The sequence below is a fragment of the Anser cygnoides genome, chromosome 3, assembly GCF_040182565.1.
Source record: "Anser cygnoides isolate HZ-2024a breed goose chromosome 3, Taihu_goose_T2T_genome, whole genome shotgun sequence".
Lineage (NCBI taxonomy): Eukaryota > Metazoa > Chordata > Aves > Anseriformes > Anatidae > Anser > Anser cygnoides.
The window spans coordinates 47,503,613-47,529,737 of record NC_089875.1 but is presented as its reverse complement, the minus strand read 5'-3'; the positions used below and the strand labels follow the sequence as shown (position 1 = coordinate 47,529,737).

General features: G+C 38.6%; 1 long non-coding RNA gene across 2 annotated transcripts; it reads right to left on the bottom strand.

The window, feature by feature from the left end:
- Nucleotides 1-769: 769 nt before the first annotated feature.
- Nucleotides 770-23,320, bottom strand: LOC125183220 (uncharacterized). Of its 2 annotated transcripts, XR_007164849.2 has the most exons (7): nt 23,075-23,320; nt 20,964-21,045; nt 20,452-20,550; nt 5,260-5,438; nt 4,365-4,458; nt 3,127-3,304; nt 770-1,926 (listed from the first exon to the last, which is right to left on the bottom strand). It is a non-coding gene; the product is annotated as an uncharacterized lncRNA (long non-coding RNA). The 2 variants fall into 2 exon arrangements; XR_007164848.2 differs by lacking the exon at nt 4,365-4,458 and having other exon boundaries at nt 23,075-23,314.
- Nucleotides 23,321-26,125: the final 2,805 nt, after the last annotated feature.

Below are 26,125 nucleotides of genomic sequence, written 5' to 3'. Positions count from 1 at the left end.
GCAACAGGTTAGTACTATGCACCTGAGGCCTTTCTGTACTCTGACAGCTAGATCCTTGCTAAAAGCTCAAACATTGATTTGAAAAAGCACTTACTATTTCTACATGTAAAAGCTTTCTGAAAACCTTAAGAGGAAACTTCACCCCAAACTGATTTTTTTTTTTTTTTTTTTTTTACCTTAACTACATTTTCTTTCACAGGTATAAATGTGCTTCTAAAAATGCTGTTAAAACGCATTACGAAGGAAAGCCTTTAATTTTATACAAATGGCTTGAGCAGGAATATGTCATAATTGCAAGTGAGTCGCATGCAGTCTTTCTAGGACTTTTGCGTGTCCTGTTGGAGGTAAATATGGTTGTGGTTAATGCTAGTGTTTTCTTGAGGCATGTGACAGTTCCCTCTTTCCTCTGCCACCTTCTCTGCTGTCAGTGGGGCTTCAAACAATCCAAGTTCCCACATGAGAAAGAGGAAAAAATAGAGCTGGGCTCTGGCTGCACAGCTCCAGAGTGCTGTGGGAACAAAGAGGCAGGCCTGCTGGCAGGGAGGGTGGGAAGGCAGCCAGCACAGGCAGGAGAAGGGCAAGAAGGTGGGGGAAGGGGCACGGGCGATGAGGGGAAGGAGAGCAAAGAGAGGGGAAGCCTGGTAGGAGCAACTCCTTTGTTCAGAGGGGAGAACAAAGGGGATGGGGAGAAGATGGAAGCAGCATACCTTTCAGCTTAGAAAAAAGTTGGTACTCATATCCACTCCCAGTCAGCAGCCACGAAGGGATAACATAGATGCACAGAGAGAACTGATTAACATACGCAAAGAAACAAGCTTCTTTTTCCCTGGTTGTGTCAAATAAAATTGACTCTTTTTTTTTCCCCTTCTTTTGCCACTTACTTCATTTTGGACAAAAACAAGCAGTTTTGAAAATGTACATCTGAAAATCTAGTGGGGTAATGGTAGAGGACTTGGTACTGGCTTGGATTGATCTTGTCACGTTGATCTCAATGTAGTTTTTTTTTTTTTTTTTTTTTTAGCAGTTCACAAGTACTGGTTTCTCTCAGACAAGGCTGGCTGCTGCAAAGAAAACTAACCTCATCCTCAGCAATCTGAGTTTCCTGTAAAACTAAAGCTTGAATCTGTGATATTTCCTACTCCAGTTCTCCCAAGGTACAAGAGATTTATCAGCAAGAAGCCAGCTTTAACGTTAAAGCTCTTGTACTGTTTGTAACTGCTTTGTTTTAGGTTAAAAACTTGTGGAAGCCAGAAATGCCAAATGTTCACAGGAAATAAATATCTTTAGTTGCGAGGAAGAACATCTATCAAAAACATACTTCCCTTTTCCAAGTTAGCTAATATTAATCCTTTACTGTAGGATTGAATGTTTTCCTCCTAGCAATATTACCACAGAGTAGTCAGCATTTCAATGTAATCTGCACTACAATGCCCTATGTTAATGCAGACAGATACTTCAAAAACAGAACAACATGTTAATGGCCCCTCCCATATAACTCTTGGGCCTAACAATTAGTAGCCACTTTTATTAGCAGTTAAGTGCAGAAATATACCATTTAAAAATCTTACAACCTTTGTTCTTGATTTTAGGTGACTTCAACAAAATGTGTCTCTACTAACCCCTTTTGAAATCTTGCATGTCTGTTGTAAACAGCATTTTTTCCCCCAGCTTGTTGCCTATAACGCAAAGAAACAAGGCACCTTGTTTTACTAAAACTGCTGCTTTCCTTTTAAAGTTTACTTTAAGATATGAGTAAAGGTTGACAAAGTTTCTTTACAACATAGATGCTGTTTTTTCATTTCTTTATCTGTACTTGAAACACTGAAAACGGTAGTTGAAAATGAATTTTATCTTGATGTGAATGGGTTTAAACTCTGAATTTGCAGGTATAAAATTGGATTGAACTCTTCAATTCATTTATCAATCCTGAAAAAAAAAAAGGCTCAAAAGAATGCACAGTCTATCAACTTCAGCAAGATTCTTCCTATGACTCATTTATCAAAATACGCAAAGTCTTGCAAAGAGCACTGGCCAATCCTATTTTTGTTGTTTTGTAAAGTGTCATCACTGGCTTCACCTTTGAAATATTTACCATTTTAATTGCATCTGTTTAAAGACATGTTATTTGTATTGCGTTCTGTAGAAGATATACAAAATCAGCAGCCATTGCTGGAGGTAAGAAATGATAAATAATGGTAAATATGCTCCAAAGGCTTACTTGCTTAGCTGTATCCAATAACATATGGTTTTGTAATACCTGCTGTAGGGCTTCTCTTCCAACACTTTGAGGGGATGGGGGGGGGAGCAAAATTTGCTGGCACTTTGACTTCACCCATGTTTAGACAAACTGAAAGTTGGCCAATTAGTTCTCAGGGATCAAGAAGGCAGCCTATGTATGTATATAAAAATTATGGGGCAGAGGGAGGGAGGTACCTATATAAGTCTTGTGGGTTTACATATTTCCTTCTTGGTTTTGTTATAACTCCTATCTCAGTGAACATTTCTACTTGAGAACAGTAATCATGATCCATCTATGAGTTGTTTGGTTTTCTTTTTTTTTTTTTTCCCCTTGACTGACCCTTTTTGATTCTTTTAAGTGTTCTCATCTCTTCCTTTGGAAGAGTTCTGTTCTCTCACACTGCTGAGTGGTGTCTTGTCTATGCTACATGTATCTCTGATCTATTTATTTCTATAAGCAGTTATTGACAGTGTAAGATAGCCCACTCATTGTGGGCTACAAAGTCTTTCGTAAAATGAAACTGAAAACAGTTTTATTCAACATACCAAGAATACAAATAAACTTCTGAGTTCAAATAAGCTTATTGTATTGTTTCCTTAGAAGCTTAGTTTATTTTTTCATGTTCGGTTTTGTTGCTTGTACATACTACTGCTTGTACATAGAAGATCTTAAACTGAAAAACATTTGCAACTTAGTTTTATCACAGAATCAAAAAACTTTCTCGTGTTCTGAATTTCAGTATTCTAAGTTCATTGGTTCAAATTGAGAAAGTCACGTTTCTTGATACCAGTATAAGCTTTCAGTTGCAGTAATACCAGCCACTCTGAAAAATTAATTTGCAAGTTTGTTACAGAAATGGAAGATAAAAGAGCAGCAAAAATTCTTACCTTCATGCAAAAGGCCAGGATGATCACCAATACTGAGACTCCTAAATATTTATATTGTCTGTACCTGATGTAGCTTTTAGAGAAATTTTAAAAAGACCATTTCTAGCTTCAACATTCTTTTCCAGTTTGGGAGATTTCTTCTTTAGCAGTGTAATTCGTTAACTCTTGATTTAGCTTCCTGAAGTTAAAAAACAAAAGTTCACCATTGTATTGAAGAGTTAAGTCATGTACATTAACAGAATTAGTCCTGAACAACAGATTTATCATTATCATTATTTTAGTTATATTACCTTCTTAAAAATACTTTAGTATTTTGCTACTTATTTAAGTCAGGAAAAAAATTCTGTATTTGCAGAAGTAAGCATTTTCACAGAACTCATTTAATTTGAACTGGAAAATAGGTTTAAAAGCTGTTTTTAAGTCAAATCTGAGTCCTAATATTTCCATTTATTAAACCAGTCTAAATGTTTGGAGCCAAATACAACACCTGCCCAGCTTGTGAGCCAGATTCCACAAGGATGGGAGCTCATTCCCGGGGGGGGGTTCCCTTGACTGGACTGCATATCCTATATTTGCATATGATGCCAGGAGTGCTCCCCTCTGGTAATGCTCTGGAGATTTCATGAATGGGTGCAGCACGGGAGGGTGGTTTGTTGTGGCCATCTGGCAGAGGTGGTCTCTGCCATGTGAGCTATAGTTATGATAAGTCAGAGGGGCACGATAAGAATAAAGGTTAATACCGAAATGACCCGGAACACTGTGTCATTCCAGCAAACTGAAATAACACATTTTGAGCTAAGAACATCAGTGTTTTAGCTTAGGGCTGCTTAAATCAAAACACATCTTGGCTATTGCCAGAGTGATGGGAGGGAGAGAGGGAGATTACTCCTTTTGGAAGGACCAGAAAGAATTCTATAACATTTTACCTTTGTTCAGAAAGGAGAAAATGTTTCAAAATTTATGCGTTCTCATTTTTCATCAGACCGAATTCTAAGCAGACACCTAATACTATCTTTTAAGGAAAAGGTATTAATTCAGTTTGGGTGAGACTATACACAGAAAGTAGAGCTGGAGACTCTACGTGTTGCTGTGTTTGGACTTGAATGCAAGGTCAAACCCAAATCTCTTTTCATTTGATCAGAAATAGCACAAAGCCTCCAAATCTGGTACAACAAGCTGATGTTCCCAGATTTATGGAACTGAAAGTGATGACGTAGAATAAATGATGACCAACGTACCAGCACTGGATGCTTCAGAGCTACCTCTTCAAGAGTTAGAGGCACAGTATTCATTTCACATGAGATTAAAGCACTAGATTTCTGATGCCGTGGGCTGCAAGATATATCAAAAACTCCTCCTAAAAATCTTACTATAGACAATTAATTTAATGGACCTAATTTTAATGTCCACTTTATAGCGCTGTGTTTGCAAAACAATGATATTAGATATCTATTTTCTATTGTAAAACTTATTTCCATCTTTTCATTTAACTAGAACATTTCTTTATGGTAGTACAATATCACACATTCTCTCCCTCAACTGAAACTAAACTACTAGTAAAACGTTACTTCAGAGTAACTAAACAAATTTATCTAAAAATGAGCTGTGAAAATTGTATTTGCATGCATCTCTGCATTCAAAGAAACTCAAAACCAGTTTCTTTTATGGGTACCAAAGTTAGCACAAATGGCACACATCACTGGAAGGTAAATATGTGCCTTGCTCTGTTTGAAGAAATCTGGCTTCAAAATAACAGTTATGGACTTTTCAAAACATGCATCCTGGTTTGCACAGCAGGTTTTTCTCAACTTCAGAAGCAAACACCAGGATGTGATGTTCCGAATATTCACTTTCAGTATATCTGAAAGCTCACACCTACTTGTATTTGAATGTGTGATTACTTTAAGAACTACATTGTTCTGAATCACAGTTACAAAAAGGCGTTTGGAGATCTTATTCTTTATAATATATCTGTTTTCTGCTTTCAGTCTGCATGAGTGAATATAGGCATTTTATCCAGGAGAAATATTATTACTCCTGTAGAAATAAACTTTAGATAGAGCTTCCTGCAAGAATGACTGTGGTCTAGAAAACAGGCTGATTCAATTCATTATGCAGAGAAAATGTACTCACGTTTCAGTAGTTCTGTTATTCTCATTTCTCAACTCATCAAAAACTTTGCACACTTTGGAAGACTCCTTGCAATGCTGTCCCAGCTGCTTCCTTCTGGACAAAACTGGAAGGATGTTTTCCTCTGTCTGTCTCGCAGTGGCACCAGGTGATTTGTGTTGTCTTGGAAATAAATAAGTCACCTTGGGACAGGAGAAACACATAATTGTTTTAGATAGTGAAAAACATTGCCGCACTTTCACGAGAGAAGGATACTGCATATGGCTAAAAAGCATCAATTAACAATGTACTCAGAATTGAATGCATCATTACCTCCAGCTTTGGATAACATCTATTAGTTAACTACAGCTATCCACCATCTTTGAGCCTAGGTACTGGTTTTACACTGGAATTTTTGAATGAAGAAGTATATTTCTGCCAGTTACTATAGTGAGATTCATGCCTAACTCCGAACTGATTCCTTGTGAGTAACAGGGTGGGTAAGTGAGAAGACTCTGCAGAGGTACTTGCCCGCTTGCCCAGCATAAACGTTCTACTGCAATGCCTGTCCTTCCCCAGAAACCACAGGGGATGAGACATTTAATGCAGATACTTAAAAATAGGTAAGGTAAATCCTATCAAAATTAACCATTGTTCTGTGTGGTTTGTTTTAATAGAGTAACGCTTGGATCTAATACCTACACATTGCTTATTAAGCACACAACATAAAAGAAGTAATCAGAGGAAACATGCAGGAGAAGCTTGTGAAAGAACAGTGTTTAAGGGCTTTGGTTTTTAAGAGCCATACATCCATGAATTCAGTAAAGATATAATCACATAATCTGAGATTACCAGAACCCATTCTTGGGCTTTGCTGGTTTTGATAATTTACAGTAAAATAATAGCTAACAGAGGGAAATATTTATTTAGTTATAAATTGATTTTCTTTTATTGCTTAAAATAACGGTTCCTATTTTAATCAAATGTCTATCATTCATATAGCAAAAAAAAACAAAACATGTTCATTTTGAACAAAATGGGTCTTTACTCTCAGATATTCCCTTTGGCTTTTATGCATTTCATTAGTAGTAAATAATCAGCATTTCCTTTTGTGGTAAACCATACAAATCAGAGCTTACTCCTGGTCTTACTATGGTTATAGATTCATACATGCAAGCTGGTGTTCCTTTAGGAAATTAAGCCTCACTTTAAGTTTATTTTTCAAAGGCACAGCACCCACAGCTCGTTTCTTGCTACCTAGGATCCTGATAGCATTTGCTTGGAAGGCTTATCTCTGCACATTAGGTATCAGTAGATATAAATCCCCTGCTTTAAAGCCTACAAGATCTAAAAAAAAAAAAAAAAAAAAAAGTTTTTTTTTCTTTTCCTGGTTAATACTTGAGAATACAATATTTCTATGTAGGGTAACAAAACCAGGAAATTTACATCCAAAAACTATATAAAATTTATAACTTTGTGCTTTTGGTCAATTTCATTTAATTTATATCTGCAGAATGGAGACAAGGGTGACACCATTGAATGGAGGCACAACCAATCCGCCTGATTTGGCCGTAGTTACCATGTAGGGAGGACTGTACTCGGTTCTCCTGTTCACAGAAAATCCATGCGGAACAGAGAGCTGTTGAAAACAGACGTGAACTCCTGCCCCTCCAGTGTTCTGTGCAGATACACCATCAACTGTACCAGAAGCGCAATTTTTTCAAAGAATCTTTTAAAATAAACCTTTTGGTTAGTTTTAGCTCTCATGAGAACAAGTGCCAGAGGGCATTCAGGCTTCAGCCCTTGTCTGCCCCCAAACCGCCACTCAGTATTACCAGATTTCTGCTGTGTCAGTCTTGAGCTCAACATTATGGCAATTATACCAAACTGCGCAATGGATTAAAAGGATTAATTCCCATGTGCAAACAATCTGCCTCTGATATCTAGCACCCATCTGTCTGTCTGCTACAAGCGTTCACTATGAAGCAACACGTTTTAGTTGCCCCCACACACATACTTGCATGTGTCCCCTGTCCCCCACCCTAAAGCAATACTTGGGAAAGGTTCTCTAGTCCTTATGTCACCTTGTAAACCCTCCATTAAAAAACAAAACATGGAAGAAAACTCATCATTTGATTACTAACCACATCATGGACACTGAAATGATTTTCAACAGCTGCAAACTAGTTGTTTTGCTCCAGCCACCTGTTCCAAATAAAGAAATATATTCGGAGAAAAACAATAACTTTCATCAGTCTTCAAAACATAAAGAAGGCGCTATCACTACTGCCAAATCACTGTCCGTTATGCAGTACAGCATCCCTGGGATCTAACTGTGGAACTATCCTGAAAAACTGCACCTCTGCACGTACTTCCAGGAATGGTTCTCTATCAGCGTTACAAGTGGTCTGCTGCATTTCTGGAGGACTGGGGCTCTTGTACCATGAAACCAAATGCTTCAACAGAGCTCAAGTATGGAAACAGCCTTTTATTTTCTTTTCCCCCCTCAGGGAATAATACAACAACCAGGTATAAATTTTAAATAACTTAGCTTCCTAAAGTTGCTCATCATCTTAAGGAGACAACAGTACTGTCAGGAAAGCCATTTGTATTTCCAAATGTTTGTTAGAAGTTTGAGAAAGGTGTTTGCCAGGAGGTCCATCAGCTTCCTAATTACAATTGTGGTTCCATGAGGAGAAGACTGTTTTAGTCACAATAAATGCAGGTTATCACTCTGATCCTCCAAATTCACGTTCCTAGATCAATATGCATTACATTTCTATTTTTTTGCTCTGGTAATTGAAAAAAGGACTTTGAAATGGGAATACAGTGATCTAATCAATATAACTGGGATTTTCTTTAAGTGTTAATGTGGTCTTCTGTCTCTAAGACATCTGAGTCAAACAGAAACATCTTCATTCATGCAACACAGAGCATGAAACACAGCAAATTTACAACCTTGCTTTGCTAAAATTTATTGTCATGTGTGGGAAAATAAAGCTGAAGTTTAATCAGCTTTTTATATACATACTGGTTTGTCTCTTTCTTCTATTGAGTACATGGGTAACAGGGGAGCAGTACAGTCAGCTTATTTAATGATCAGAGGTTTGTGAATTTATTTTGCTCCATCATTTGGGTATTCACTGATTACCAACCATGAATAAAACCTTGCCATCATTTTTTCAAATGAGGAAACCACAAGAAATGCTTGTAAACTAATGTTAGTATAACGTCTTCTAAAATTCAACAGAAACCTGTTAAATGGTGGAGCTCTTTGCTATCCTAAATAAAACTCAGAATACCTGAAAAGTCTTAATGTAAGTTAAAATTTAATATCTTCATCTATGACAGCAACTGACCTCCTGCGTGATGCCATACTAAGAAAAGCAAGGTGATACATATGATGCAAGTAAAAAAGACTCCTTTTATGTTGAAAGCAATCCTTACTCCTTTTAGGCATTCTGCACTGTAAGTAAAAATATTATAAACTGTGATTATTATAAGCTTTCATTATTACAAATATTATAAACTATGAGCTTACTTAAAGGAATTTTTATATTCAGACCAACTAGGAGAAAAATATTGTCTTTAAAATTCTGTATAACTCTTGATATTTAATGACTATTCAAATTCCTGAAGTCATTTGATAAAGACTTGAATTAGACTCAGAAATACCATAACAACAAAAATCTAAAGTAAGAAAAACATGGTAAAATTACAATTTTCCATCACCTTGAGATAGCACCAGTGATGTTTAATGTTGTTTAACAAATACTTTTATATTATCTTTATGAATTTATGAATATTTTTATATTATCTTTATGATCTTTTCCTATTCTGATGACTGGTTCAGTAAGCAAACATGACTTGTCACTACACTGCTATCATTATTTCACTGTGTGACTCTCTTACACAGCTAATGTTCAGCTCGTAATTTGCAACAAATAGATAAACTGATATGAATGAATTCGAATAACAGTTTTTATTTGCAGCAGTGTTAAATTTTTGTGTGTGTATGCCGTAGCCAATTCATCGAGTTCTTAGCTTTGCTTTTCTATATTAATTCAGCGGCTTTCTTGCCTCCTGAAGGAAATGTATCTAGTAAGAAAAAAAAATAATCAAAAAGCTATTTTGTTTCTAACAAGTCATTATATGACTTCAGGACCAACTGTAAGCTAAGGCCACAGGAGTTAGGCTTTGGAAGGCTTCAGCAATCTTAATGCAGGATCCATTTTTAATATATAATTAACTGATGTTGACGACTCATTACACAGCACCTTCTGTTCTGTCTTCCGCTAGAGTGAGCCTAGAATTGTGTAGCAACATGAGCAGAACTGAACCCAGACCACACGCTTGGGGGGCCGCTCAGCTAAACGCTAAAGGCACCTGATTACAGCATCATGTGCAATAGTGTTTGTGTCCTGCAGGTAGTGATAGGCAAGGAGTGACACTGAATAAAACTATTGGATTGGAATAGCAAATGAAATCAGACACAGTAGTGTAGCCTGATGTCATCTTTGGAAATAATCTATAAAATAATAGGCTGGTGTATCCAAAATAACGTTGAAGAACTGACTTGACATACTACAGCCCTGACCCTTCAATAAGCCTGCCCCTACCTGGAGTCTTAAAGACTTCAGTGACTTGTTTATGCAGAACTCCTTGCAGAGCCTGATAAAAATAAACCTCTGCTACAAAGAACAACAGAGAGGGAAAGTGCTGCTTAGCTTTCAACTGGAACTTGTGGCCTCTGGGCTGTTTAAAGTTGCATTCTACAGGTAGCATGACACAACCACATGTAGCAACCTACAGATTTAAATACACACAGCACTAGTCCTGTGAGCAATTGTACAGACTTTGATATGACTGCTCATGTGCACAGCATCTTTACATGAGTGGGTAAAGAGAAAATGGTCCCACATTTGCTTATTGAAATATTTCTCCCTTCACCTTTGAATCCAGATTAAAACAATCTTTGAAAGGGGTTACTAAAATCCTCCCACTCTTGCCTGAATTCTTTTACTTTTTGCAGTAAAAGAGCGTGTCCATTGTTAGTAGAAACTCACACTTTTTCATAATTTTGTCCTTCAAGCATCTGAATAGGCACCAAGGTGGGGACGATCAGGACTCGTGGGAAATATGGAGTTAATGTAACCCAGGCTTGCTGCCATGAATAGGAAATAGCTTAACCCTGCAGTCAATTTGCCTAATTGATTAGAAGCCTGATTGCATCCCTGAAGGGCTAGATCCCCTGAAGGGATATGCATGCACAGAGGCAGCGAGCTTACCAGAAAGGGAACCTCCAGTGCTCCTGGAAGCTGGGCTGCAAAATCATTTTTCACTGACCAATTTGGGAACAGAGCTCTTATCTCTCCAGGATATTCCCAAGCACAAAACCAGCTTGTAGACTTGGAGAGGGGGCTCACAAGAGAAATCTAAGTGCTACCTCCTACACGTTGCTGACAAGCCCAGCTGGCACAGAAACCAGCCAGTGTGAGGACACTCAGCCCCCTGTGGTGAGGCTCTCCAGCAGAAGAAATGTTTTGCCCACCCAAACATCCCCATCTGTAAACAGTAAACCACAGAGCGCGGTTCAGTTCTTTAGTCTTTTCTTCTCTTTCATTTCTCAAGAGTAAACCGAAATGCTTTGAGTGACAGAAATCCTAATGCTCGGCAAGCTTCCCCATGACTCTGAAACAACCCGAGTGGCTCTGTAGTTCCCTAATCAGCTTAGTAAAGTTGACTTGTGAAGCCCAGTGGCAGGAAGTAGTTTATAGTACAGTAACTCAGCCCATTGTCTGGGCTTTTTCAGCTTGGCTTCATTACTATTACCATGATAAAGACCAGCGTGTTTTTTTTCTACTTCCCTTTTGCCCCTTCAAGTCTCTACTTGCTCTTGACTTTTCTGAATTTCACTTTGATAGTTTGACACCTTGGTTGTTCTCCCAGACAGATATAATTACAAGAATTCAAATAAACCTTTTTTTTTCGGTGGTGGTGTTTTTTTCTGTTTTCAAGGGAATGAGTGTGCGCGTTGGTAACAGAGATGCCATGAAGATTTGCCTAGAGAACTCACCTCCTCCTGAGTTTAGAGTGGGTCTTCTCTGCAATTCAGAGAGCCAAGAAAGCTGTGGCTGTGGGACATAATTCAATATTCAGGTTTCTCATAAAAGAGAAATAGCGTAAGTTACGTGAGCCCAACAGGATAAATAGGGATTGCAGCCTGCCTACTATGTTTCAGTGTGCAATGGTCCGCCTTCATCTAATCAGATCTTGCGGCTCTTAACTTTAGGAAGAATTTGACAACAATTTAAATTTAAAGAGGAAGAAAACCTGTGTGAAGACTCATTCAAAGCATCACACAGTGAAACAGCATGGTGGCTTACACTCTCCTTTCTATCTACTGATTCAGCACTGATTTGAAAGAAAACACTTTTTTTTTTTCTTTTCTTAAATTTCCCCATCATTTGCTGGAATTCCTGTGCAGTCCCCAAACCAAACATAACCTGGTCGTCTTCACTTGTAGGACTTAGTGATTCCATGTTGCTTGGGCTGCAAGTTACCAAAAGAATAATAAATGTATTTCTGTGGCCCCACATGAAAAGTTCTCTCTCTGATCACACATCACAGAATTCTTTTCTGCTTTCCTGAGAGTGAAAAATGAGTCATAACACGTTACTGTTTCACCTGAGAGTGGCTTAAAGAGATTCCCCTTTATGTCACTACAAAAAAAGGGCAGTCAGCTGCTAAGGGCAACAAAGTCATCACCCAATCTCTAATTCAGAGTAAACAGGAAAACTATGGTGGGGATGAGACTTTTACTCTGGTGACATTCATAAATCCCTGGGAACTACGACACACGGGAAAAGTGACCCTAGATTGAATGGAAGAATTATTTCTCTTATCTCCAATTCAACATCTAGTTCTGTTACTGGACATACATTATTAGGGAATGGGGTTGTATTTCTACAGAAAGATGGATCTTGTTGCTTTTCATCCTACTACTTCCCAACTCCTTATTTTTTCCTAGGCCATCATTCCTTGCACATCCATACATTTCACCATTGCAGCTCCTGATTTAGTATTATAAGGATTACTAATGGAACCAGTAGACAGTTTTAGTCCTTTGACAAAGTATATTACTATATATTCCTCATATATTAATCTTAGAGTGAGTCCATAATATATCATACAGGGACCTGGGTGACTGAGTAGCGGATGCATTTATTAAATCTGTGAATGACACCAAGTGGGAAGAGACTACCAGGAAGCTGGGCATTGAATTCAAAGTGATTCTGACAAACTGGAAGAAGTGGCAGGCTATCCCAAGACAAATGCAAGATAGTGCACGCAGGCAAGAATAATCCACTATATGAAGATAGACTGCAAAACAGATGGTTAGATAGCGAACTCTACAGAAAAGAAAGCTACAGAAGGCTGCAAGCATAGCAAAGCCAAACACTGGAAGAGTAATTAAAAATCTGAGCCCAGCCTGGAAATCACAAAGCATTACCCTTCTATTACATGCTGCATTACTGCTTCAAGGGCAGTACTGTGTCCAGTTGTGTGAAAGACATTTCAAGATGGATATAAAACAGTTGAAAAGAACAATGAAGATGAACAGAGGTCTAGAAAATATAGCTAAATAAAAAGGGCTTAGCTTAGAAAGACTGAAGGCTACTGCAAACCTGCAGAAATAAAGTTATAGTTTATCTATGTATTTTGTTATTCCAAGGGGAAAAATACAAAAAGAAATAGGTTTAAGCTGTCAAGAGGAAGGTTTAGGTTCCAGGTTAAGAACTGTATTTTAATTCTAAGGAGTGGGGGCTCTAAGTCTAAGTTTGACAGGAACACCAGGACCCCCAAATGATAGATAAGCATCTGTCAGAAGTTAGTAGGTGTTATCTGGCTGCACCGGGCAGGGGAATGGAATAGATTATCTTTTCATGAACCTTCCAGTTCTGATTCCAATAAACTAGTAAGCCTAAAAAAAAAATTCTCTTAATATTTGCAGTTAATATTTTCTGAAACCCTCATCCTTTCAAAAACTGTGAAGATTTTGCCAGTGTTTTCATAAAAAAGACAGTACCTTTGCTCACAACTTTTTAATTCACCTATATTCTACCATCTTCTACAAAAAGCTGTCATGTTCATACTTTATTATAACATATCAGGATTTTCTTTTTATGCTAAGTAAATAATGCAACAACCAATGAACACTAGATAGAAATTTAAAGGCCATCAGTCTATAGAACTTTTCTATTTCTGAAAACATCATGCAGTCTACTTACAGTCACTGATCTTAAAATAAATTTTAAAAAATATCATCAGTCCTATACTGTGAGATGTATCACCTAGAAGGATACATCTGTCTGCATGTTCTTTTATGCTTTTCTGTTAACTTATACATCCAGAGACAGAAAAACAAACACCAATGAAAAATACACAAATATTATACTCCATTAAACATAGATTATGTAAAAATAAATATTGTAGACTAATTCACATTACTATTTTTTTCTGTCTGATATACAGAATTATGTATTTCAACTACAGCTTATTAACGAGTTAAAACATTATTTAAAATTTTCTGTTTAAAAACATCGCAAAAAAAGAAAGACTTCAAAGTATTTTTTAATTTATACCAACCACCTGTGTATAATATGACACAGTTTGGTGCTCCCTTTCCCATTCTTCAAAGCTTTTAAAACACACTGGTACACTGGACCTGATTCAACTCCTGGCTAAAGCTGAAACATTTCTACTGGATTCTGTAAATTGATACCAATATCCAACGTGATTTTTTCTCTTTTTTTTTCTTTTAAGCAGAGAACAGACCCAGGCAGACTACTACAGTTGCAAATCACAATAAAATTTTACGTCATTGACACCGCACCCTTGGACTTTACTGTGAGATCACCCTGCACTTTACAGCAGGACAGTAGATCATTTTGTTGCCTCTTTTATTTTCCCCCCCTTCATTCTGAAATATTTTTTTTTTACATCCCCAATACCTTCCCAAATAAATTTCCCAAGGTTTGAGCAACATTTTCTGAATGTAATCAGGAATTGAATGCATTTTCCTTTATTCACTTCATACAATTTCTCAGCCTGGTAGATAGCTCATTCAGTTCTGAATTATTAGTGTTATTTATTATTAAAATTATCCGTTAGGATATCTTTTGCATCTGCTTTTTTGTAGGACCTATTTGGAGACACTTCAAAATACATTTGCCTCCCTTTTTTTCTTTCCGGTTTCAGTCTTCCATTTGGAGTACTGACTACACATGAAGTAGAATGCCTTTGCCAAATTTGCAGCATGAGAAACATAAAATGTTTTGAACATTTAGATCTCAACACCTAGTGTAAAGCATCACTATCATTGCACAGGCAAGAATATGCAAATAATTTGAATACTCCCTACAAGAAAACCTTGATTTAATATCAACAATTATACATCCCTATATAGGCACATGTAGATCTCCTTATGCTTAAAGCCTGTTTTTTTTGTAAGCATTTCAGTCCTCAGAAAAGTCCATCTCAGAAAAAACGCTGTTATGATTAGGACCTAACCCTAACAAACTATTAATGTAAAATGTACTTACTCTTGATTTATTGTCTTGTAAATTAAATGCATGTAGTTCCTACATAGAGAACAACTACAATTTGTATTTTCCCTTTATCCATTTCCCTAAACACACATTAATATGAATAAAAAGTACTAAGAACATACTAGTTCAAAATGAACTTTTGGCCTCTTGAAGACAGGAAAGTTTGATTCCTGAGTGACTTCAATTCTTTTGCAGGACCCCTCAGATTAGGCTTTCAGCTACAGTAAAGAAAAACAAAAGTGACTTCCCAGAGCTAGCATGGATATTGACCAAAAGTTAACTCTACATACATTTATTAAAAAAATATAAAAAAAATCTACAAATGTACCTAGGTGCATTATGAGTGCTATGGGCATGGTAATTACAAGTTTCCTGGCTAGAGTATGATCAAAATCCTAACTTTTAAACACGGCATTCATGTCATTTTTCATACTTGAAAAATACAGAATTTAGCTTTAGTTTACACATTCCCAAATGGAATAAGCTCTTTTCCCTGATGCTAGCATATTAAGCTTAGCCCCAAAAATTAAAAAAATATTTAAAAGATCAAGTAATAGCCACGCACAAACGAAACCACACATTTAGCTTACAGTATTACCATCAGTATTTCCAACAAACCCCCACCCCTTCACATTCAAGCTGGTGGCCAATAGCTCAATGTACCTGAGACAGCTAATTAAAAAAGGAAGTGGTCAAAGTCATGCTTTTTTGTAAACTTCAAAGGTGATCCCTCTCCTTCCTCCTCTTTACATTTTACTGTCTGGCTTTCTGCCCATCCTGCAGCTGTTAGCGGAGCCTGTGTTTCATGGCGTCAAACCTGCCTCCTCACGGTCCATAAAGTTACAGCAGGGATCGTGATACGCAGGTGTGGAAAAGACAGAAGTGCAAGAAGGGCCCGTTAATGATTTTTCTGGCACCCCATGCTGAGCTGCTGAAGAAAAGAGAGCAACTTGCAGAAGGCAAGTGACTCTTTGTTTGCAAAGGTATTCGAGATCATATTACTTCTCCCACAGCAAAGGTGTTGAGTTTTCACTTTAGGGGCTGTTTACAGAAATGATTCACCTTTTATACAGCTTTTAAAAAATGCTTTGAGGCTTTAATTGGACACGCGATTTGTATCACACCAGTATGAAAATTCTTACTTTTCATTTAACCCCCCATTAAATCATTTAATGATTGTACTCAGTGATAAGCAGCCAACTCTGATTATGTGACCTTAGCAGAGGAAAACAGAAGTCAAATCATCAGGGGTTCAGTTATGTCATAAGCTTTAATCTGGAACTCCTGCGCCATTTAACCATTTACAATTGAGCAATGAAGGGAGAGAGGACCAACTGCTGAAAAAAAAGACAAAGCATAACAATTTGCCTTTCTTGTTGAAATACATGAACAGCTTAGTAAGACATAACTAAAACTCTAAAACTCTTAGCTTATGAAAATCACTTAAATGTCTGCTTTATTTTAAACAGTTCACATTGTTGTCTGAATTGTACACAGCTGATCTGCAGGCTCACCAAAGAGCAATTTCAAATAACTCAAGCACAAGATTTGTAAGAATGGTGTCTGAAAATAACAGATTACAGAAAATATTTCTGAGAGCGCACAAGTGACACATGACACTGTGTTGTTCAGAATCGATGGGACTTAAACTTGCAGATCACCCAAACACCAAAGTATGGCACAGATTTAGCGAAATATTTAGTGACCATCTTCAACTAGTGCCTCTAGCTCCCACTAGGAGTTAGAGCCTGAATAGTTGTGTTTGGGCTTTTAATTAAACTCCATCCCTGAGCCCCTAGTTAACCATGGGACTTTCAGCACTTCTGCAGCCTCTAGGTCCTAGATCCCCTAGCACCCTAATTTTTAGATCTTTAGGCTTTAAAAAAAGACAAACAAACAAACAAAAAAAACCAGTATTTTAAATCCAGGAAGTATTTTGGTGCTAACAATTAATGAGGGGATAAAGACTGAGAAAAGCTGCTAGCAAGGAACATATTGTGAGGGGATAGAAGCTGAAGAGGAGCTACTGAGGCAGACTAGTACAGACTGAACAACGTCATCTCTGTTGTTTATCCTTACATCATTTATTTACAATAAAAAATTAGCAAAGCAGGGGTTTGTCTTCACATTATTCTGTAAGACAGCTACAATTGCTGTTGCTACAGCTCCTAAAAACAGAGCATTGCTGGGCACTTCCCAAAGCTCAAAGATGCAAGTTCAGTTCTGGAACTGCATATCCATCTACGCCTACGTGATGGATAGGCGCCCTCTGGCAAGCAGCAGCAGATGATGTTCAGGCTCCTGACCTGTTCAGGTATTTTTTTTTTTCCCTAATACTCGATTTCCCTGAACAGCCATTTCTGATGCAACAATCCCCAGAAACTCAAACAAAAGAAATCACAAACCTGAAGGAAAAAAAAAAAAAAAAAGGCTGTCAATAAATGAGTTGGAACCAGGAGCATTATGCCTCTGCTACCACTTCGGCATTTGGTTGTGCTACTGAGTGGCATCTGAAGCTGTGAAATAGCAGGACGTTTCTTTTTAAAAAGGCCAGAGGGAACCAGAATTGACCCTGTTGTCTGCAACTGAAGAATTTAGTGTTTTTTTCCATGCCTGCAGTTAAAACTCTTACTCAGAACTAGCATTGCATGACTTTGCTGACAAACACGATCTGGATCAGGTGTCTGACTAAGGACGTTAGGGAATATTGTGATAAGTTCTGTGCTGCACTGACAATTCTGACAACAGAGGCTGGTATATGTCAGATGCTGTCTCTCCTCTCTTCCACTAATAGATGTGGAAACTTCAGCATGGAAATACAACACAAACTGCTCATCCCAGGACTCCACGAAGGTGGGTCTGTATCCAAAAACAAACAAACAAAACAAAAGTAAAGTTCAAAACCTCAGGACCAACTGACAGAATAGCACAGCACCGACATAGAGAAAGAGATATAGTGAAGGTAACAACTCTATACGTTTTTGCTAGAAACTTGTTTCCCAGCTGCCAGAAGGAAGAGTAAGGTGAGCTCATGAATAACTGCTTTTGAAGGTTCCCTTGATGGCCAGACTAATCTTTAGCTATCCATCCTGCAGCAGACTAATATCCTCTCCTTCTGTGTGAGCAGATACATTGTAGCAGCAAAGTGTGAGAAACGAAATCTTTTAAACTCAACAAATCTCAGTACCGTTGGCTTTACTCTTAGAAGCCATGTAAATTCCATGAACTGGCCTTTCTAATGATGTCTGCGATGCCCCCAAAGTCTTTTCCAACCACAAGTCATATGGCGCAGCTCTGGAGGGCTGAGACAGTCTTTCGTGGTCTCAGAAGAAAATTAAAAAATGCATGTTAGAAATTTAAAAGTTGAGGGAGATTGGGCATGGGGGGTGGGTATTGCAGAACGCCATGGTAAATTTTCTGCTCTGCCTCAGGTCTTTTCAGTGGCCCAGGCATGCTATACAGTCTTTTCATACCACAGTTCCTTTCTCTTAACATAACGCTCATGTCACAACAAGGGTTGGAATGAAACAAGCAAGCAATCATAAGGACCATGAGGTGCTCAAATATTAAAATAATTGAGGCAATAGATGCATCTTAGATTGATTTTTTAGGTTCTACTTTTCTCTAAAATTCTGCGATTCTTTATTCTGAGATTCCCAATTTTTATTTTATTTTTTTTCCTCCTCTTTCTCTAGGTTCTGCCAGCCACAGCGAGTGCCACCAGCAGCATCCTGATTTTTGGTGCATTAATCCCCTTCAAAATGCCTCGGATCACAATTTGACAAAGCTGACTATTAGCCTCAAGGAGTAGGCATTGCACCTCCAGGCATGCTCACCTTTCCTCCACCAGCAATTAAGGACACTGGCTTCACCTGCTGAACATCCAACTGGGACCACTCTGTAGGGTTTTCCCTGCCAGCCATAGCTCTGCCTTCCCCAGCACAGCTAAGGGCAGTGGCAGCTGCAGCTCCCAGCCACGAGCTACATGGGGATGAGTTGTGTGCCACAAACAGCATGTACTGCAGCCTTACTAAATCCTATAGGCTACTTAAAACACATAATATTCATCAATGCTGCATGCTGGCAGAATAATTTTGGTTCCTGTTGCCATCCCTCCTCTGTATCAGAGTACTGGTGGGATACATTTTTACTTAAGTACTTTTGTGGCATCAAACTTGGACTTCTGCAAGCTTGTTCATATTATTCCAACATTAAATTCCAGTTAAATTCTCATGACATGGGCATTCTTGTTTTGAAATCAAAGGCTTTAACCCTAAGGCTGAATGAGGCATAGCACAATGTGGTGCAAGGTTAAATATCCTCTTTGAACCTGAACAGAGCACCAAGCCAGCCAGGCTATCCTGCTTCTTGTTCTCTGCATAAGCTAGTAGGGTTGGTTATAAGAAATTTCCAGTACACCCTGATTTTCCTAAATGTGTTTACAAACTTTCAATTACAAATATTTGGGTCTTGCATTTTTTCCTTGAATTCTAACTGGCCAGCTTATAACCAAAAAAAAAGTGTACAGCTACAGACAAGTTTGTGCTTTTATTTTTAAATTGACATATTATTTTCAAAACTGTAACAATTTTAAAATTAACAAAATGCTGAAAGCACATGAAATTTAACAGCAAATCAAAACACTGTGAAAATCAGAGTTCAAATGGGGTATAAATATATCCTATTTCTTAATTTTCCCTTTTTTGTCAATTCTAATCAAAGAAATACTAAAGAACATTAAAACTCAATAAATCTATGATAATATGACAATGGCTAAGTCTTGTCTGAGCTGGCAAACCACAGAGAAATACGGGAGGAATTCTGAGTGAGCGGTGGGAGTGAGAAGTGAAACTGCGAGCCCGTGAGATTGTGATCAAAGGGAACGAGGGCTCCCAGGCATGGTGAGCAAAAGTGTTACTGTCCTAGAGAGATGACTGAAGAAAATCTGTAACAAACAGGGTCCTCTTTGTGCTACATTTCCCCCAGCACTGTTCAGAAGAGTAGATTTTTAGCTATGTCACAATATCTCATTTCAGCTTTCTTAAATTCACCTGGTTATTTCAAATGATGTCCCAAACTCTGCAATACTTTTCACTATGTACTGGGTGTAAATACAACACCAGATACAACCACATTTTGTGGACTGTCCATCCAACTGGATGTTCAGAGGCTTAACGAGCTGATGTTTGAAAAATATTTCATCTAAGAACCTTGAAAGGCAAACAACACAGCACCACATTAGTAAGAAACAAATTAACCAGCTGAGTTTCTCTTTTTTTCCTGTTGTCAACAACTACAGTCTCTATACATCAAGCAACCCACTTTCAGTCTCAGATGATCATTGTGTTTTAAAGCAATAATTAAGGGTGTTCAATTTTTAACTTCAAGGAAGCCAGCTCTTGAGAACTCTGAAGCCAATCTTAACCAAACCACCCACTGACATGAGTAACTCTGTATAACAATGGTTATCAAGCGCAACTCCAGTAAGGCCACTGGAAAAAACTACCAACAACCGTGGTCTTTTTTTTCCATATATTCAGCTTAGTAACTGTACAGAGAAATTCATCTGAAAGGACCCAGAGAAGGCTGGGATTTTCACACTTACCTTAGGAAATATTTGCTTAGTTTCTTTTTTGGGCTTTGTCTGTTTACAATGACGAGGTGGATGTTGGCAGCATACTGATCCCTCCGTTTTAGCTGAGGGCTGTGAGCAGAAGAAACAAATCAAAATCAGGACGTGTTTTCTAAATAAGATATTCAACTCACAATGGTGTATTTGCCCCTAGATACGCCATCTTAAAGTGCATCTTAACCTGGAAGAAGGTAGCTAACAAAACAAGTAGGACTGTGTTAGAGATTATATGAGGTCAAATTCCATTGGGGGGAATTGGGGGGGGGGGGGTGAGATTTCTGAAGAGGACCACATTTTTTTTTTTCCCCTCCATACTTCTCTTCCCTTATCCTACATTTTCTTTCCATTAGGCTGGATTCTGATCTCATTTACCCCAGTGTAAATACAGAATAAATGCTTCAGTGTGAGTGGAATGGGTGCAGTTTTACATGAGCATAGCTGAAGTAGCCCTTCCACTATCTCTCTCAGCCAAAACAAGAAGTTACCAGCTAAAGTTGGTCCTGTCCCCTCTTCGTAGTATTTGTACAGCTGTGGTAAGCCAGATCAGGAAACCAGCTCAAAAGTAACCTGAAGGGGAAAGAACAAAATAAAATGAGTGGAGCAGGGAGATGCCTCCCGCATGGCCTGCATGTGCTCCAGCAGCAGCACAAGCAGGGGTGATCTTGGGGAGACACCTTTCCTTTACACAGCACATACTTACCTCAATCCAACATTATTGTGAAACTACTGTCTTGGTCCAGTTTGCAATTAAAGAGGGCAAAACAGCAGAAATAACAGAAAAAAAGTGGTTGTGTTTGACCTCTCCTAACTGGCTCACTTTGGTGTTAAATATGCACTAGCAGGAGACCAAGGATAGGAAGGGAGAGCAGGACTTGGAAGCAATAGTTATTATATCAGTTTAGCTGTAGCACCAACCCATCACTTACAACATCTGTGGTATGCTGGTTGTTAATAGCAAATAAATGAATAAATAAAAACACTCTTTAAATGATTTTTTGATTTTATTTTTTTCTTACTGACTAGGAAATTATTATGGTTCTGAGATCTTTTGTGAAGGGCAGCTATACGTGAAGATACAAGATCTGGCTCAGGGACCAAGAATTAAAACACAAAGGCTTGGAAACAGAGATTTAAAGCCTTGCCAGGCCACCTTGCCCCTTTCAATAGGGAGAACCAGAAGAATAAAAAAGAGGACACTATTAATCTTTATGCAAAAGTTGTTCTGATGGAACCTTAAACAATGTTCTTACTCCAGGTGGTTATTACACTTCCATGAAACCTACAGTAGTTCAATTCCATTGTTTCACTGTTCTTTCCAGATATCTGCTCTGTCTGCCTCAAATCACTGCTGGTTAAGCAGCTGCTCCTTGCAGCTCTCGGAAGCACTGTGCTGGTGTTCCAGAAATGCCTCATTCTGGCCCTGCTGAAGACAGAGTAAAAGTAAGGTATTTACACATTTTCACTTCCAGGCACAGGCCAACAGTGCAAAGGTTCATGACTGAGACAACAAAGGAAACTCCAGCTCCTATGACTCCTATGTCCCATGACATAGGTTGGATTTGCATCAGTTGATGGTGAGTTTCGAGCAAAACTGTGTGTCAAAGCCTCTAACAATTTAGAATTCCTCAGATAAGAGAGTCTAGTACAATGATTTACTAAATAAAAATAACGTATGCAGTCAGCATTTTGTGAGAATTTAGGTTGGCAGTAGCTGCGCAGATGCAATACATTTTGATTTTATAATGGATCGCATATAAAATATCCCTATGAATTTCTGAATAAAGATGTACCTGACAGCAGATTCAGAACTGCTATGTCTGGACATGCAAGTCTGACTAGAAAAGGTCCTGAGCAACCTGATCTAGATTTGAAGTTGGCTGTTCTTGGAGCAGAGGTTGGACTAGAAACCTTCAGATGTCCCTTACAACCAACATCTTTTCAGTGACTTTGAGTGCACAAAGCAGTGGATTTGATCCAGTCACCTCAAAAGAGGTGCCCTGCTTTATTTCAGGTGATATCCTGAAAGATGCATGGCATAATGTGGCATTGCAACTACCTGGGGTAACCCTAAGCCATCTCAGAAGGAAGTAGGTGTCTACACTCAGGAAACTTGCTGCAGCAAGTCTGCCAGCCCTCTGAACAGGCCCTGTACTGAAACATGGTTTCACATTGGCCTTGCACTAGGCCACTCTACTCGTTAAGGCACCTCAGGGCTGTATGAGGTACACGGGACAATGTCAGTGTAGATACACAGCTTTCAGGCAAGACCCAGGTCATATCTGCAGCAGCCATTGAGCATGGTGGAGATGAAAAGTGTCTGTCCACACCCATGCATGTAAACAACCCCAGAGATCACAAATGGTGGTGTGTTTGCTTGGTTTTGCTGTTTAGTTTGGTTTTGTTTTAATCAAAATAAAACCCACCATTTATCTGGCCTGTCCCAAGAAAAACACCAGAGTGTGGCAGTAGCCCAAGACTGTTCTGTGACCCAAAAGGAAATACAGCATTGCCTCTGCATAAGATTTTAGACAACGAAATTGCTGTGATGATGAAGAGGTGGAAAAAGCAGGCCATTGCAGTCACCTGGGTTACTTACTTGAATGGGCCAGGCTGACAGCAGGCGCTGTGGTACAGCCCCACTCCTTGCTGGGAGACAGGAACGCAGGCCGTACCGGCAGAGCTGGGAACTGCTCTGAAAAGGAGCTGGGGATCATAAAAGAGGAGAAATGCATCAAGGGCTCCTGATGAGGTCCTGAGAAAAGAAGGGCTGATGAGATCCTTAGCTGAACAGGAAAGAGGGTAACTAAGAGAGGTAAGAGGTTTTCCATCTCTGCACCCTGGTACTCCTGGAACATATTTCTGACTAAAAAAGTTACAAAAAAAAAATCTGAGGTAGAAAATTGTGTTTGTCTTCCTTCTGACCCAATTTCTGATTGGCTGAAGAAAATATTGTACAGTGAGAGATTTTTAAAGTATAGTTAATTTAGCTGATTGAAACAAAATGAAAAGTGAATTGACACCAGGATATAAATATCTCCACAGGGAAAGTATTCCAAATACTGAACCATGCCTGAAATAGGCGACAAAAACAACAATGAATGGAGGGCAGTATCAGAAAAAACAGACAACAGAGCATAAGCTGCAAACATACAGCATCATTAACCACTAGTTAATTGCAAGTTAGCAGCACAAACCAATGTATTTCTCATTTTTGTTGTCATCTGATCAAAACTGAATGCCACTTTCGACTAACTGTTTTGGTCAAAAGTGGGTCAATGGACTCCCTATGTAAGAACTGGCAACATATAATGGACCCTTAAACAGGATACCAAATTCTGTTTAAGGTGCTGGCCTTAAAACTTAATGAATAAATACAGGATGAGGAGATCAGGGAGAAAACATGTCTGAAGTTTTAAGTCTGCCATGACTATCAGGTTAAATGTTACGTAGTTACAGATTTTTCAAAATCACAATCCTAAACACTTAGTTAGAGTCTTCAAACTTAAAGAGTATTAGTCTTAGTCTGGAGTAGAGTTTGTGTGCAACAGACTATCTATCTCCTTTCTCCAACTGCTCTAATTAAAGAAACCTACAATCAATCTTGTCTGTGTCTTTCTGACCATACAGTACAACACAAACTGCTATTGAGAGAGACACTAACTACAAACATCCCAGTTACAGAAGGCAGATTAAGCAAGAGGCCAGCTGAGCAAAGAGAATGCCATACCAGCCTCCTGGCCTGGTGCCCGAGGTTAGCACTATATTGCACCTTGTAAACAACAAAGTCCTAGCACTTCTCTCCCTGCAGAATGCCAGCACAGACTGCACACAAGAATTAAAACAAGAAAGGGGAATTATTTCCAGAAACCTCCACAAGCATGCCCCCCATATTTCTTTGTCAGATGTACACTGTGTTACCCAGCCTTAACTCAGAGTCATTCATTACTTTACACGTGCGTATCCAATTTGACAAAACAAAAGCTAAGGAAAGCTCAGTCTCAGAGCAAAGGTGTTAAAAAGTCCCTTAGTCTTTATCAAAGTCTTGAGCACAGGACATAAGAATGCAACTTTTATTGACGTCTGGTTTAAAAAAAAAAAAAAAAAAGGAAAAAGGAAAAGGAAAATCTTACCCAAATGCTTAACTATTTTGCTTTAAAAAGGAAAATTGCTATGCACTCATAACACAAGTAACACTTGCATGTGCTGCTTGCAGGAAACAAGGGGAAAAACACGACATTCAAAGACATCTATTTAGCCTCCATAAAAGAGAAGTATGAGAGAGAACTGATTTCTGTGCTACTTGCCTCATGGTCCTGCAAGTCAATGCAGATCCCAATTATTGCTTCAGATCTGTTTCACGAGAGATTTTACACTCAGCAGGCAAAGTGTGCCAGCACTGGAGTGAGCAGTGTTATCGGGTGTTAGCTGCAGCACTCTGGTACATCCTCGAGAACTAGCACATCATTAGTGATACCTTCACAATGGAATGTGTGGGGCTTCAGTCCATATGCCAGACAAAACTGAGTTTGCTCTTAAGGAGAAAGAAAAAAAAAAAAGTGAAGAATAACTTTTAATCCCTATTCCTGTAAGTGCTCCTTTTGCATTTGTTTTCAGCAGTATAACTGAGGTCCTGAAAAAAAAATAAAAATAAAAAGTTTTTGATAAAATGATTCTGTATGCTCTTCTGTAAAAGTAGAAAAACAAAAAGAAAAACAAGATGCATCTATTTATTCGGAAAGTGCTCTGAAAGAAAAATGTGCTGGGAATGTATTTTGCAGTGCAATATAGGGTATTACAGATATAAGGTCTGATTCTCTCATCTCTGCACCTTGGGTAGTCATTGCCACCTCCCTGAATTAGCAGCAGTTTACACCTACTTGCACTGATATAAATGACAACACAAAGACCAAGGTGATAGAAAGCAGGCCTGCAATGTATAGCTTCAGCCAAACACACCTGCAACCCTTCTACAGAGCACTGCGTCTAACTCTGTGTATGACAATAATGCTAATAACTTACATGGAACTACATGTAATATGGATCACATTTTATACACTGAGTTTGAGAGATCTGACAGTGTCCAATGTCTTTGTATACACAAACAGTAAAATGCCCCCTTTCATATAGAATCATAGAATATCCCGAGTTGGAAGGGACCCATAAGGATCATCAAGTCCAACTCCTGGCACCGCACAGGTCTACCCAAAAGTTCAGACCACGTGACTAAGTGCACAGTGCAATCGCTTCTTAAATTCAGACAGGCTTGGTGCAGTGACTACTTCACTGGGGAGCCTGTTCCAGCGTGCGACCACCCCCTCGGTGAAGAACCTTTTCCTGATGTCCAGCCTGAACTTCCCCTGCCTCAGCTTAACACTGTTCCCGTGGGTCCTATCACTTACATTCATATTCATGATTACATTCATATGTTACATTTTAAATACATTTTTTAGTGAATCAAGGATTTGTTCTTTGGCGCAGCTGAAGCCAAACCTGCTCACCCAGCAGGCACCTCGATGAAGAAATCAGTGAGAGTTCACACTGATAAAGGACTTGTCAACACAAGGCATCTCAGTTCCTAGAGAGCATTTTAATTCCCACGGGCAAGTACCCGTCCCAGTGACACAGCTTCAAGAATACACCACAAACT